The following is a 16,540-nucleotide window of genomic DNA, read 5'->3' as shown; positions in this document are numbered from 1 at the left end:
AGACATTGTCGATGAATGCCTGCTGACTAGGTTCAGCGGTGGCCTAGAAGAATTGCAGCACGCCACTGAAGATGCCATCGCTTGGCGAGACAACTATGCACATGCTAAATAAATGGAGATATAGAACTGTAAGGAATCTGTTTCCTCATGTTTAGTCCTGTACCATTACCATTTTCCTTCCGTTCTGTTTTATTCAGCAAACTTGGGGCAAAGACGGCATGTTTTGGTTTTTGTCGAACTTTTTCAGTCTGTTTTTGATTTTGCAAAGCCAAACACACGGGTGGTTCTTCTGATTCAGATTTCCTTTTATCCAAATTACCAGAGTTCACTGGGATGAAAAATTCTCATTTGGGCCTATTTTTAGCTTTTACATATCAGTGTGTGTTGCAGAAGGAGCTGGAGAGCATTCAGGACTTTAGATTCTGGTATCCTGGAAATGTTTGTTTCCCCAGATTTTTATTTTTATTTTTTACTGTAAATCACAGTTTCTTGCCTTCTGTCGAGGTTCCTTCTCCACTCTGAACTCTAGGGTACAGATGTGGGGACCTGCATGAAAACCCCCCTAAGCTTATTTTTACCAGCTTAGGTTAAAACTTCCCCAAGGTACAAACTATTTTACCTTTTGCCTTTGTACTTTATTGCTGCCACCACCAAACGTCTAACAGATATATAACTGGGAAAGAGCCCGTTTGGAAACGTCTTTCCCCCCAAAATACTCCCAAGCCCTACACCCCCTTTCCTGGGGAAGGCTTGATAAAAATCCTCACCAATTTGCATAGGTGAACACAGACCCAAACCCTTGGATCTTAAGAACAATCAAAAAGCAATCAGGTTATTAAAAGAAGAATTTTAATAGAAAAAAAAAGTAAAAGAATCACCTCTGTAAAATCAGGATGGTAAATACCTTACAGGGTAATCAGATTCAAAACATAGAGAATCCCTCTAGGCAAAACCTTAAGTTACAAAAAGACACAAAAACAGGAATATACATTCCATCCAGCACAACTTATTTTCTCAGCCATTTAAATAAAACAGAATCTAACGCATATCTAGCGAGATTACTTACTAAGTTCTAAGACTCCATTCCTTTTCTGTTCCTGGCAAAAGCATCACACAGACAGAGAGAACCTTTGTTTCTCCCCCCCTCCAGCTTTGAAAGTATCTTGTCTCCTCATTGGTCATTTTGGTCAGGTGCCAGCGAGGTTATCCTAGCTTCTTAACCCTTTACAGGTGAAAGGGTTTTTCCTCTGGCCAGGAGGGATTTTAAAGGTGTTTACCCTTCCCTTTATACTTATGACACCTTCCCAGAATAATTAGGAAAATATATGGAACCCTGTCTGGAGAGTTTCCCCTTTTCAGTGTTTATGTTTTTTTCAGAAAGTCATTCTTGATTTATGTACTTCTAGTGAGATCAGAAACTCGGAAGATTTGAGGAGACTGTATTAGTTCTTTTAAGCTCAGGGTCAAATTCTGATGTCCTCATTCAGGTTTTATTCATTCCTCATGTAACACACTGGCCAAGTGTGTTTGTTCCCCTCTAACGCTTGGTCCATATAGAGGCAAAGCCAAGTGTTCCATCCATAGTTTCCACCTTATGCTATTCAGCCTCTGCTGAGCTGTGCTACGTTCAGAGGGTCTGCATCTCATTGCTAAATTTTGCTTCTCTGATGCCCCCCTTGCAGTGGACCTACACAGGCTATCAGGTACCTGGGAACTTTCATACCACTGGAGATGGGGGTGGGTTTTGATTCTTTACTCCAAGACTTAAATACTGTTTCTACATCAGATCAGTCCCATTACCCACTATTCTCTGCTTGGCAGTGCTTGGCCCCAGAGCTTAGAGGCAAGCCGCTCTCTTTGTTCCTGGGTTTGGGCTATGGGAATCCAGGGTTCCAGGACATTTCCCTTTCTTTGTGGTATCTGTTTTTCTATTGATGCAAAAGGCTACTCAAGGGAGACCTTTCTATAGCCTGGTGGGGGTCTGCGCAGGTTGATGGTTAGTTGCTAGGCTCCTCACACCACTCCTATCGTTTCTTTAATGCTTAAGTTATGTACGTGTAGTAAAGGATTTGTGCTGGCTGTGTGCATGTGTCTTCCTGGGTGTTACATGTATGTACACCCCTATGATGTGGATGTGTTTATAATAAAGCTATATAATTTAAAAAAAATGAAGAAAAACAATCCAAATTCAGTTCTCAGATACTTGATTATTAACAGCTTATTGGCTGGAATAAGGCAATAAACTAAATGCTTATTAACAGATGACTTGACTTCAGGAAGCTGTCTGAGCATAGACATTTCAGGGAGCTGCTTAAGTATGCTAAGTTTTGTTATTACTTGAACCATAGAGTAGACAAGCCATATTTTATGCCATTCTTGGACACCCGGTCTCAAAATTGGAATAAAGAAGTGAAGTCTAATGTCATATATAGTGAAGCTGCCAAGAGTACAATGAAGAAATATCATATACATGGCATGGTTAAATGATGTGAATGGTCAACACTTTGCAGAGTTGCCTGCTACATTTCTCCTTGAGCATACCCTGCTGGCTGAGCCACAGGAACTCACTCCCATTCAGACTGGACAGTGTTTATGGCTTTTTTCCAGACTGAAGAAGCAAAGTCAGTCAACAGCAGGGGGGGAGTGTTCAGAGCATTTGGAGGCAAAGACAGCTCTGCCTGCAAGAAATGGAAAGAAAAAAGAATCTGTTACTCATGGAATATAATGGTGGTCAATTCACATTCTATTCTTCACCTTTGGGAATGTGATTAAGTACAGGATCGACTTGCAAATCATAAAAATACTGAACTGGTATAAACATAAACTGAAATCTGAACAGACTTTAGGGAAAGGAAATTTGTTTGGCTTGACCTGTTAATACAAAGTCAAAATACCTGTTAGTGCCCACCAGGTACAGGAAGCAGAACACCTTCCATTCAAATTAATAGAACTCTTCAAACTGTGTGTGGGGAGGAGTGAGGGCAGGGGGAGAACTGGATGGGATGGGAATTACACTTCCATTCACACTTAATTTATACAGCTCTCAGAAAGCTCACGTCTTTCTCGAGTGACTGTTGTATTCTCGGGATCATTTTGCCACTGTCAAATCCTGTCTTTGAGACATACTTTGTGCTTGAATGCTTGCCCTGATAAATACGAACAATATGCAAGTACCCAAGGCCCACTGCACTAATTAGACATAGATGTTCACTCCTTGAAATAGGTGTTAAACCTCCACCATAGATGGAAAACAGATGCACATATACCAGTTGGTGTAAATCTTTCATGACCATTGCACGCCTTACCCATGACACTTCTCACCTCCTATACTTCAAGGACTGTGTTTGCTATTTGCTTGCTGGTCATGCACTTGGATTGTAAAGAATCCCAGTTTCAAACTGAGACCCGTATGTAAGGTTTTTCTCCCTGAGTTTTCACAGATTTTATGAATGCAGTGTTGTTGTAGCCATGTCAGTGCCAGGATACTAGAGAGACAAGGTGGGTGAAGTAATATCTTTTACTGGACCAACTTCCATTGGTGAAAGAGACAAGCTTTCGAGCTTACACCGAGCTCTTCTTCAGACCAGAAGAAGATGGATGGATTTTATGTCAGTTTATAATTTTATCAGTAGAATTAAAAATACTGTAGTGTCTGGCCTCTCTTTAAAAAAGCGTTGCATGCGCGCGCGCGCACACACACACACACACACACACACACAGAAGTGCATGCTTGTTTGTGGGAAACTAAGTACCTTCCATTTTAGAAGTGCTTAATTTTTAACGCCAGGCCCTCATCTAAAGAGGTAAACCTCTGGTTGGTTGATAACATTAATGGGAACAACCATTATTTGCACTTTGGGTATGTCTTCACTACCTGCCGGGTCACGATAAATCGACCCCTGAGCGTTCTCTGTCGACTCCTGTAGTCCAGCGCCGGTAAGTCGATCTAAGTATGTTGACTTCAGCTACATTATTCACGTAGCTGAAGTTGCATAACTTAGATCAATTCCTCCCCCGCCCCCCAGTGTAGACCAGGGCTTTGGGTAATGACATGGCTAACAGATGAAAGTGACATGGATCCAGAGATCAGTGATGTCAAGTTCTTTAGGATTGCATTGTGGTGGAAGTGGGGCTGCTTTTGTGATAATTTATGAATTCAGTAGTGTGTCCTGATTGTAGGGATGTTTACTATATGAAAAAAGTAGGCTGTAGGGGAAAACAAGGCAGGAAATGAGATGATGGCTTGAGATAGCCACCCATCTTCTCACACGTAAGGGGCTGTGCAAGAACCTTTCATTTTGATGTTCTACCTCCAGCCCCCTGCACAGCTCAAGGAATTGGTTTTGAGCAGCAGGGTTCAAGTTTGTGAACGTAGGAGGACATTGACCCCAGGTAGTTTTAAAGGGACACTCCTTCAAGAGGGGAAGAGACATCTGGGGGAATTAGACTGACACCTAAAGCCTGCAAAAAGAAAAGGAGGACTTGTGGCACCTTGGAGACTAACAAATTTATTTGAGCATGAGCTTTCATGAGCTACAGCTCACTTCATCGGATGCATTCAGTGGAAAATACAGTGGGGAGATTTATATACACAGAGAACATGAAACAATGGGTGTTACCATACACACTGTAATGAGAGTGATCAGGTAAGGTGAGCTATTACCAGCAGGAGAGCGGGGGGGGGGGGGGAACTTTTGTAGTGATAATCAAGGTGGGCCATTTCCACCAGTTGACAAGAACGTCTGAGGAACAGCGGGGGTGGGGTGGAGGTGGGGTGGAATAAACATGGGGAAATAGTTTTACTTTGTGTAATGACCCATCCACTCCCAGTCTTTATTCAAGCCTAAGTTAATTCTATCCAGTTTGCTAATTAATTCCAATTCAGCAGTCTCTCGTTGGAGTCTTTTTTGAAGTTTTTTTGTTGAAGAATTGCCACTTTTAGGTCTGTAATTGAGTGACCAAAGAGACTGAAGTGTTCTCCGACTGGTTTTAGAATGTTATAATTCTTGACGTCTGATTTGCGTCCATTTACTCTTTTACGTAGAGACTGTCCAGTTTGACCAATGTACATGGCAGAGGGGCATTGCTGGAACATGATGGCATATACAGATTGGTAAATGTGCAGGTGAACGAGCCTCTGATAGTGTGTCTGATGTGATTAGGCCCTATGATGGTGTCCCCTGAACAGATATGTGGACACAGTTGGCAACGGGCTTTGTTGCAAGGATAGGTTCCTGGGTTAGTGGTTCTGTTGTGTGGTGTGTGGTTGCTGGTGAGTATTCGCTTCAGGTTGGAGGGCTGCCTGTAAGCAAGGACTGGCCTGTCTCCCAAGATCTGTGAGAGTGATGGGTCGTCCTTCAGGATAGGCTGTAGATCCTTAATGATGCGTTGGAGAGGTTTTAGTTGGGAGTTGAAGGTGATGGCTAGTGGCGTTCCGTTATTTTCTTTGTTGGGCCTGTCCTGTAGTAGGTGACTTCTGGGTACTCTTCTGGCTCTGTCAATCTGTTTCTTCACTTCAGCAGGTGGGTATTGTAGTTGTAAGAATGCTTGATAGAGATCTTGTAGGTGTTTGTCTCTGTCTGAGGGGTTGGAGCAAATGCGGTTGTATCGTAGAGCTTGGCTGTAGACAATGGATCGTGTGGTGTGGCCAGGGTGAAAGCTGGAGGCATGTAGGTAGGCATAGCGGTCAGTAGGTTTCCGGTAGAGGGTGGTGTTTATGTGACCTAAAGCGTGGAGATTTGGGGTGACGGTTATGTCTATATTTGAGCTGAAGGTGTGATTTCCCACATGGGTAGACAAAGCTGCTGTAACACTCCCCAGGGGACCCTGGGTTGTGAGGCACCTCACCACTACCTGCCCTTAGCATGAGGGAGTCTTGTCCGGTCTGCTATGGATCAGCTCCCTGAAACCACCAGCCTGTGGCAACACAAGCACTGCCTTCCAGGCATCTGCAGGCTTCACTCTATTTGTACAGGTAGTGACAGGCACACACCAGTCCCTGAGTCCTGGGAGTATTCCTTGTAGTTTCCCATTCTTTATCCACTGGGCACTCACAGAATTACCAGGCCTGCTGTGCCTAAAGGGACAGTACACACACCAGCTGGTAAGATTCAACTCAGGACACCACTTGGCTTAATATCACAGCATTTGGATATAAGAAAACAAGAATAAGTTTATCATCAAATATTCACGATTACCCAAATCTCTGGTAAGAATATTGGAAACAAAGGGTTACGTATAAAACAAAATCATAACGTGCTTTCTAGAAACTAAATTTACCTAACAAGTTACCCTCCTGTCTAAACCAGTTTATCTCACCCAATGTTCACTCCTCGCTGGCTAAGACCCCTCTTTCATGAAGCAAACGCACTGTCCCTTTATTTCCTAGGTGAAAGGTGACAGGGTGTTTTCTTTGTTCCCCAATTATAATAAAGCAAATCTTTGATGTGCACCTCAAGATAGGGTTCTCCTCCCCGCTCCTGTTTGTTTCTTCCTGTTACTTTCTCCCTTTGAAGTATTTACAATCCTTCATTAACATTCAGTACAGATTAGTGATAAAGAGGCCCATTGTGAACTATACAATACTTAAAAAGAAAAGGAGTACTTGTGGCACCTTAGAGACTCTCCTTTTCTTTTTGTAAATACAGACTAACACTGCTGCTACTCTGAAACCTATACAATACTTAATTCACATGGAAACAGCCAGCTAGATAAACATTTCTTGTTTGACAGGAAACCTGTTTTTCACCTTTCCTGAGGACCAGTCCCTAGACACAGACCTTACAATTTTCAGTGTATATGCATAACTCCATACAGAACATCTGTATATGGATTTCTCAGAGATAATGATGACTGGTGTCACACTGGCTTTGATTTGAGATCTTTCCGAACATTCTTTAGTGACCTAGCCTGTACATACCAGACTCAGGAGATTCCTGTAACCCATACGCACTAAGAGGTTCTTGGGTCACAGCTGCACGAGCTCCACTTGAGCTAGTACCTAAAAACAGCAGTGTGTCTGCAGCAGCATGGCAGACACTCAAGCCTGACCCCTGAGTATGTACTTGGCTGGCCCGAGCTACCACCAAGGCTGCTGTGGACACACTGCTATTTTCAGGTGCTAGCTTGAGCACAGCTAGTGCTGGGAATCACAGCTCCCAGCTCACATGTAGATGTATCCTCAGAAAGGGAGGGTAATGCCTATGGTTTGTACCAAAGTATGGTAAGCCTTTCTCTTAATTTGTTCTTTATTCCTATTGTTAAGATTAAACAATGCTTTGGTTTAAGAAGGCTGTCTGGTCACTGTATTCACCACGGGTCTGGTGGTGAATACAGAACTGAACGCAGTTGGACCTGCAGGGTAAGCACAGTTGATACACAAGGTTCTGTAACCCAGGGCCCAACCAAACAGTGGAAGAATCATGTGAGTCTACTCCAGAAGAGATAAAGGCCCCTACTGGTGGGCTGCGCTCAGAGAGATCAGGGAGGGGTCAGAGGTGCAGCTCTCTCTGTAACAGTGACTGGTATAATAGTACGAGTTAGAGTTACAGGAATTGAAAGGGGTGAAAACCTCACACAGAGTCAAACTCAGCAACTTCTGAATGTTACTCTCTAACAGCTGTGACTACTAAAAAGGGGAAGGAAGAGGTGGCAATTTTTATAAATGTTTCTTTATTAAATGGATCAATCCTATTTATGCTTTTCAAAACATGAACTTCTGTTCGTTTTTGGAAACACCTAGAAGGCAGGGGATTAAGGGAATAGGCCAAAGCTATGCAAATGTGTGCAGCTACCTGCTTCCTCTTCCATCTTTAGAGGCGAGAGGTGTCCCTGGCATCTCCAAGGATAGAGAAGGGTGTTAGCATTTACTGGGAAAATGAATTTGACCAGAGTAAAATGTTAAATTTGCTGGGCTATTTGTGATGTGGCAGCCACCACCTGTTTTAACTCTGCAGCTGCTTTCATTACTCAGTGGCTATTTTCCCCCTTGAGGTATCTGATGTAACTGCCGTTAACATAAATTAAAATGATATTTTTACATCAGATGGAGTCTAGATTGCAAAGATTGGGAATGACAGCTTTAATGTTTCCTGCAAAGTAGTCTGGAGGAGGCTGAGCTTAGTCACACTAATTAGTCCCTCCCCCGCCACTTGCTCCTGATATCCAGGCACTTAATCACTTAGTACAAATTGCTATTTTCAGAACCACTGTACCTTTACTCAGAGGGGAGAAATGCATTACATTTTACATTGTGTTTGATTTAACCAACACTAGGATTTAGACAGTTACTAAAATATGAAGGAATGTATAATTCCTTCTTGGGCAGTCTTGAAAATGTGCTTTGAGAGAGAGAATAATTCTGGAAACACTTTACGGTCATCTGAGTGCAGAGGACCAGGAAACATTAATAAATGGATCTGGTCACATTTTGCATTAAAGTAATTTACCATCATATTCAAATTAGTCTCTACTTAACTAGGTGCCAAAGTCATTTCTGTTTCCATATCTCTTTTCATGGAGGCCTAGCTGAAATCATAATACAGATAGGTTTAATTTCCACATGCCAGAGAATGTGTGCAATTTGCCTATCAATCTGTTTATATTTAGTTATAAGCAGGGATGTGTTATGTTCACTTTATGTTTATCACTTACGATTTAATTGCAAATAGTATTAAAAACTTGTGTAAACATAGTTGACACTCTTAAAGAGACACTTATCAAGTAATTTTGACCTCAAATTTAGGTTTTGGGTTAAACAAAACAAAACTACAAATATTTTTACAAAATTCATTGTTATTAGAAAAGTTCTCATGGTTTATTTTTTAAAAAGTGATACTATTTTTTATTTTGGATTTACATATTTCCCAGCTTTGTTTGCAACCCAAATGCTGCAACTTTGTATTATTGCAGCTAATATGAGAGGCTTATTTAGTGCAACTAATTAGGAACAAGAGAAACTGCGACTAGTTCTACGATCATCATTGTCTGTCTGAACTAAAAGAAGTGCAAAAAGTAGGCAAGTAATATACATGTGGGAAAGTGAGTTAGTTTTTATAATGTCTCTGTTTTAATAACCTAGGAGATAGCTATTAACGTAGATGAGTGGTTTGTTTTAAAATATTTTTCTGAAACTGAGTATTCTTTAAAGATAATGGAAATTTCTCTTTGTTTCCTTTTACCTGTCAACACCTGCATTCAGGGTCTTTGCTGAATTTTTGCAACAACTGAAATAGCACAAATACTTGCATTACGCAGAACAGAGAGTTTCCCTGCATTCTTCAGACCAGTGGTCCTTAAATGTTTATTTATTATGACCCACTTAAGACTAGAACCTCTGCTAGACCAACTCCCTTTCCAACCTACTGATTCAATTTTCCCTATGGCAAATATACTATTTGGTTTAATGAAAAAAATATGAAGACCTCATTAGGAAAACAAGATCAATATAACCTCTAATACAATGCATGCTACTCTTTGTTTCCATTCTCCTAGTTTATTCGTTTGGTCTTTGCTTCCTCTTCCCAGACTCTAGGAAATTACATTTATTAGGACCAACTCTCTCCTAGTCTAATAGACAGCGGACCCCACTGCTCCAATCTTTCCAAGTCTCTTTGCAGTTTGGTAGGATCTTCCTGTATATGCCACTCCTCCAATTTTGGTGATCATGGTTGAATTTACACTTACCATCCCCAAAACAAAAACAAAATCAGAACAATGAAAAAACCCCAACACAACCAACCAACCAAAAATGGGCTGAGAGAGGCATGAAACAGTTGTGTAGATCTTGGGATTTTTAGATGGTTTTTAGTTGATCAAAAAATAATCCATTAATTCTTGAAAATTGATATGCTGCCATTTGGACAGAAGCAGCACTGGCCTGCCAGTGGCCCACAGACTATGTACCACAGTTTCAGAAGCAGCATGGTTTAGAGGTTAGGATACAGGAGACAGTCTCTAGTTCTGGTTCTGCCATTGGCCTATTCCGTCATCTTGGACAAACCACTTCACCTCTTAGTGCCTCTTTTTCAATATATGTTTAAAAACAAAACACCCCCCTGGGATAATGATACTTCCCTTTTGTGAAGCTGTATGAGAACTATGGATGAGATGTTATACAAAAGCCTATTATTAATAATCTGTTCAGACAGTTTTAGCTGGTAGTGACAAATGCTGAACCTTGAATTCAGATCTTGCTGGGTAAGTCTAGAAGGAGATTATTTTCAAATTACCATTATTTTGCTTAGTCTATCTTTAAAGTCTACACATGCATTCTGTGAATATTGAGGGATTTTTCTACTTTTTAGATTTATTTCAGAGATGGGTTTGTATCAACCCCCCAGATCTCCTGAATACTCAGAACTTTGGAGACATTCAGTCCAGAAGCAGACTTTGCAATTCTGGCTCATCTTTAATTTAAAAGCTGTAGAGCTTTCCAGTTTTCAAGAAAACCACTAAACTGGTTGCCAAAATACCCTACATTGATATCTTTTTTGCATCCAAAGAGAACAGACTAGACCAACTTCCTTTCCCGTCATTCTCATACTGCCTTTTCTCAGACTGTTCAATTCCTCTTACTTTATATCCTGGTACATAGTACCCCAGATGCCAGAGGCAGAAGTACTTTGATCTCAGGCCATGCTCAAGTTAAATTACCAATAGATGCCTTGTGCTTACTCTACATCTAGAGGTCATGGCACATTAATCTGAACTTTGCAGGCTCTCAGCTTTACATCCGTGGACAGTGAAAACAGTTTAAAGAAATGAACACAATTCAGTCCTGTGATCCAGTCCTGTTGTGGGAAAAGGCTAAAGCTGCCCACAGGAGGGCTATTATCTTCTAGTCTCAATGAAGAGGAAACAATTAAACCTCAAACTGTTAAAGCTCAAGAGGAGAATTAAGGAGCTGTAGGAACAATTTAAAAAAAGCCGCTCAGCTAAGATTAAAAGAGAATTAAAAGCAGCAGGGCCTGCCTTCTACCAGATTTTAAATCAAAGATTTGTTTGAGACTTCCTACTAAGAGTTGTATATTTGAAGGCCACACAGACCAAGGTAGAAAAATGCTTTCAAAGTTCATCAAAGGATAATATTTTCCATCCCTGTAATTACAGATGGGCCCAAACCAGAACTCCAGATCCATGAACACCTGACAACTTTGAGGAAGTTTGGATCTGAACTCCAAGGATCAGGCCCATCTCTACCTGCAATGAGCCAAACACTTTGCCAGAAACAATCATGTGCAATGGGCATTAAAGGAAAGCAGCAATGGGATACATAAAATAGCTTCCAGTCACTTAATTCAGTAAGTGTGACTAAATCAGCAAAGCGTGACTAAATCACTAACATTTTTTATAAATGACACCTGGGAGAGGATTTTTCAAAAGCAATCAACATTGGCTTTACTCTGCTCCTACTGAAATCAATTAGCACTTTAACACTGATGTAAATTCAGAGCAAAATTAGGCCTTTGCCAGTTGTATAACTTCCACTGACTGCAGTGGGAACAGAGGTAGGCCAATGCTGAATGCTTTTGAAAAATCACCCACTTAAATATGAAAAAATGAAGCAAGTAGGATCGGTGTTGTGAGGTTGAGGACATGTGCCAGGGCAGGAAGATCAGAGCTGCAGGCAGAGGTACAAGGAACAGCAGGAGAATTCCAAAGAGCTCTTGTGATAAATTCTGTAGTTTTTCTGGGGTTTATGGATGTACAACAGCAAACAAAAGCAACAACAGAAAAAAGACACAGAAAAAAATATATAACTTACCTAAAAGGAATTTTGGAATTCTTCTGCTGATATGAGCACCTCTGGTTGTAGCTTCCTGTCTTGATTTCTGAAATTATCTTATATTTTTTGTTGAGAATTGTCATTAAAATGGCAGCTCATGTGGATTAAGTGGCTGCCAGTTTCATATCATTGGAGAGTTTTTTTAATCTATAGTTTTGTAATTTCCTGGTTTCTTTTACCTTTTCTGATTAAGTGCATTTTCTACAGTTATCTATAGCAATAGTAAAAATTACAGTAGTAGTCCTTTGAAAATTATCAGTAAGTTTCCTTTAAGAATTCTAATAACATTTTTACATTAATGGACACTAGAGGGGATTGGTTAGAAATTTAAGCATCTGGAATTGGGACCTGGCAATATCCTTGCAAACTTTCATGAGCTATACCTGAATTTTGTGCAGCTTACTGTTGGGGGCAGGGGTGTCTTTCAGAACAGATTTTAAGAAGTTCAGATCTGCACTGGTTTGCATTGAAGTTATGGTCCCATATAGTTTTTGGTAAGAGATGACGTTTACCATAGTGCTCATGGTCAGAATTTCCTCTCCCACCATTGTGCAACGTTTTCTACATTGGTTGTACTCTTAGCTGCTACATTCTCTGCAAAAGCGGTTACTCATGTATATAGGTTTTAATGCACATCAAGTTCCTTTGGAATGAAAAGCACATGTAGATAGATTGAACTAGACTATTATAAGTATTCATCAAGGGTAGGTTAGATTCCTAAATAATGACAAAGTGAAGCAGAGCTAAACATGTGTAAGATTCAGGGATAACAATTATCGCTAGAGATGAGAAGGGGACACCATAGATGGGCATAGCCATGTGATATTGGTATGTTTCCTAATATTTTACCAATTATCTTCTAGAAAATGAGGAAACATGGGTTTATGTTTTGGGAAAACACATGCCCCTGTGTTGGAAGGCACTTAGGACATATTACAAATCTCATTTAAGTCTTTAAATTGACTTAGACGGGTTTTTGTTTAGCGCCTTTAATGAGTTAATGCTGTAGGTCTCACTACACCTGGTAGTAGTGCTGTTACTTCTGGGTCATTCCTAATAAAGCACTTACCTCTGTTATGACCACATGCGCCTGACTGCATGACTCAGTACTACAACCCCAATGAAGCTATTACATTACTGAAGAAAGCAGGCACTAAGAAACCTTTATTTTCAGTAGTGGCAGGTGTCAAATTGTTGTTTACAATTGTTTTGCTTTTTGCTACATGGAATTGCTTTGAACTTGTCACTTGATTTCTTCAGTATGTTGGTATTCTGAAATTAACATAATGATGCCTTTTACATAAAGTAGTCATTATTACTGTTCACATTCCTTTTTACCTTATACTTATTTACCATGGTTTCATAGTGAAATGTTTTCTTCCTGTGATCTGATAGAAAGTGTTGAGCCATCACCTTAATAACACTAATTAATTTGAGAGAACAACTCAAATTTAGATGATGTCTGAGTCAAATCTGTTAGAACTTGGTTTTAGTCAATATTTTTTTTTCAAACCACAGCCATAGGTTTTCTCTTTTCTAGTAAGTACTAAGCAAAGGGGTTACTTACTGACTGCCCATAACAGTGTAACTCATACACCTTCTGGGTGCAGTATTCTGTCCCATCTAGTGGCACTGAGACCACTTAGGCCACATCTACACTACCCACTGGATCGGCGGGTAGTGATCGATCTATCAGGGATTGATTTATCATGTCTATTGTAGACGCAATAAATCGATCCCTGATCACTCTGCTGTTGACTCCGGAACTCCACCAGGGCGAGAGGCAGAAGCGGAGTCGACGGGGGAGTGGCAGCCATCGATCCCGCCCCGTGAGGATGCGAAGTAAGTGATTCTAAGTCAATCTAAGATACGTCGACTTCAGCTACGCTATTCTCGATCGATTCCCCCCCCCCAGTGTAGACCAGGCCTTAGAAAGAGATTAATGGGTCTGTTCTACATCCTTAGCTAAGGGCCATATGGCTTTAAGCTTATGCAATAGAGGCTCATGCACTAAGCTCCAGAGGCCCAAGGTTCGATCCTGCCTGCTGATGACCGGCGTCTGTAAGCGTTAAAACAGCGCACCTTATTTTCCATTTTTTTCATCGTCATTGTTCTGTGGAATTTGATAGTGGAGATACTGGGCAATTTGAGTTCCAGAGCTCCTAATATGAACCCAAACTGATAGCTTTACTGTAGTTTGGCTCTTCCTCTTCATCTCTGCCCTCACATTAGCCCAAATCAGTATGCAATGTCTTATGGGCAGTGGAATTCCTTTTCTGATGCAAACACATCTGATATAGTGAGATGAAAGCAAAGATGATGTCTGGCTAATTACACTGCATGGTGCATGAACGTTATTTTCTTTATTGTTTTATTTTAATCTCATGTCAAAGTATCTTTTTAAGATATCTAATGGAGGTGATAAGTATGAGACATATGATATAGGTAATTCCTAATAATTCTAAATACCTTATCATGGAAGTTTGTTGGAAAATTTCTGTTGACACTAGTTTCAACCAAAAACTAGAAATAGTTTTCGCAAAAATGTTGTGAAAATTGTACAGCTGCTGAAGTTTGTATATTGCTCAGGTGCATGCACACGTGGGTATTTGCATTGGTGCTGTGCGTAATCATCAGGAGTGGTTATGTAGATGCAAAATGCAGTGCATCACTGGTAGCTCTCTGAGTGTGGCCTGCACTGCCATGTGACTCAATGCCTTGTGCATATTAAGTGTTTTTTGTGGGATACCAGTGATTTGCCTAGGGACTTCTGGGAGCTGCCACTTTCTTCAACTCATAATACTTTTAATATCCCATATTTTCTCTGCTTTTTAAAAAAACTCCTACAGTCCTGTGCGATGCTTTTAATTCTCCACCATCTCTCTGACAGAAGCACGGACCCTTCAGAGCATAGGTCTCATGGGAATTGTTAATACAGGACATATGGTACTCCTGTATCTCCAGAGCTCGAATTAGTATTGCTACAACTGGAATTGCGATGAGGAAGGTGCAGAGATGTTCAAGCACGATAACTGGATGCTTATGGACATAATAAAAAAAGCCAGATTGCTGCTGGCATTCACTGGGCAGCTCCACGCAGTGGTTTACGGCTTCTGGGTCCTAGAATTGAGCACTGATTGGTGGAATCACATCATACTGAGGATTTGGGATCACAAGCAGTGGCTGCGGAAGGTTTGGATGCGAAAGGCCACGTTCCCAGATCTGTGTGCTGAGCTCATCCCAGACCTCCAGAGCAGGAACAATAAAATGAAATGCAATGACAGTGGAGAAACAAGTGACAATCACACTCTGGAAGCTTGCAATGCTACATTGTTGTAGATTAGTGGGTAATCAGTTTTGGAATTGGAAGATCCACAGTGGGGGCTATTGTCATCCAAGTGCGTAAGACCATTAAGCAGCTCCAGCTGCACAAGAGTGTGATTGTCTGTAAAGTACAGGAAAAAGTGGATAGATTTGCAGCAATGGGATTCCTGAACTGCAGTGGGGTAATAGCACACAATCTGTATTCTGGCACCATCCCACCTTGCCACCCAGTACATCAACAGAACAGAATACTCTTCTATGGTTATGCAAGTGCTAGTGGATCACCAGGAATGTTTCCCTGATATCAGCGTGGGGAGTTCAGGGAAGGTGTATTATGCTCACATCTTCAAGAACACAGGACTTTTCAAAAAGCTGCTCGCAGGGAAGTGCTTCCCTGAATGGTGGATTACCACTGGCAATGTCAAAATGCCAGTAGTGATTCTGGGGGATCCAGCCCATCCTTTGCTCCCCCGGGGGCATGGAGCGGTACACTGGCCACCACAACAGCACCGCAGAAGAATTCAACTATTGACTCAGCATGCTCAAAATGACTCTTGAAAGTACTTTTGGCGGATTAAAGGTAGGCTGGCATTGTTTGCTCACTAGATTGGATCTTGACAAGAAAAATATCCCCAGGATTATAGCTGAATGTTCTGTACTGCATAATATCTGTGAGGTGGAGGGGGAAAGGCTTTTGCCAGTGTGGAGGGGCAAGGTGGAGTGGCTGTCTGCTGAATTTGACCAGCCAGACACAAGGGTTATTAGAAGAGTCTAGCGTGGAGCTAGGCTGCTGAGGGAGGCCTTAAAAGACCATTTTAACAGTCAGACCCGTAACGTTGTCTGATGCATTTATGAAATAGTGTCTCCTGTGGGTATTTACTGAGATTAAATAAGAATGGGTCTTTGCCTCCTGCTTTGAATTCTGTAATGGTTGAGCAGACTAATAAAGAGTTTGAGTTTCCAAAAATAGAACTTCATTGTGTGCAAAGAAACAGGCAACAAAATTAAAGTTGAAACAAAGACACAAGGTTAAAAAACTTTTACTGACACTGTAGCAGAAGAATCATACTTTGCAATCCCAAGTAAAAATGGAAATAAACAGTGAATATTTATGTCCATGTATCTAAAAACTACTTTAATGTAGGTTGTGACTACATATACACTGAGCTGTAGTTTTCTCAGGTTGGTGTGTGTGTCGCTGTTGTTCTCATTGTCTAGTGTGGCTAGGGTAGGTAGGTCTAGCGTGGTAGGGGTAAGGAATGATGTACACCATGCTGCAACCTGGTATGTTGTGGGGGTGTAGGGAGCGAGGGCCAGGGAGTTCTCCAAGGATTGGAAAGCTGCTGAGTCCAGGGTCACTGGGCGTGTCTGTCAGTAATGCTCCGCAACATCTGAGTTTTTTGCCTGAGCAAACCCATTACATCCTGGTGC

At 41.2% G+C, this 16,540-nt stretch overlaps 1 long non-coding RNA gene across 3 annotated transcripts in view; it reads left to right on the top strand.

Annotated features, from left to right (window-relative positions):
• The window catches only part of LOC141981597 (uncharacterized), a 105,745-nt gene that overhangs the window by 9,166 nt on the left and 80,039 nt on the right, over window positions 1-16,540 (top strand). The window contains exon 3 of one of the 3 annotated variants that reach the window (XR_012637849.1): window positions 13,508-13,564. The exons of the other annotated variants lie outside the window; for them this stretch is intronic. This is a non-coding gene — a long non-coding RNA (uncharacterized LOC141981597). Of the gene's footprint in view, window positions 1-13,507; window positions 13,565-16,540 lie in introns of those variants that run through there. 3 annotated transcript variants of the gene reach the window in all.

Source organism: Natator depressus, chromosome 1 (genome assembly GCF_965152275.1).
Source record: "Natator depressus isolate rNatDep1 chromosome 1, rNatDep2.hap1, whole genome shotgun sequence".
NCBI lineage: Eukaryota > Metazoa > Chordata > Testudines > Cheloniidae > Natator > Natator depressus.
Note: the sequence above shows the minus strand (reverse complement) of the source record. Positions and strands in the feature narration are given on the sequence as shown.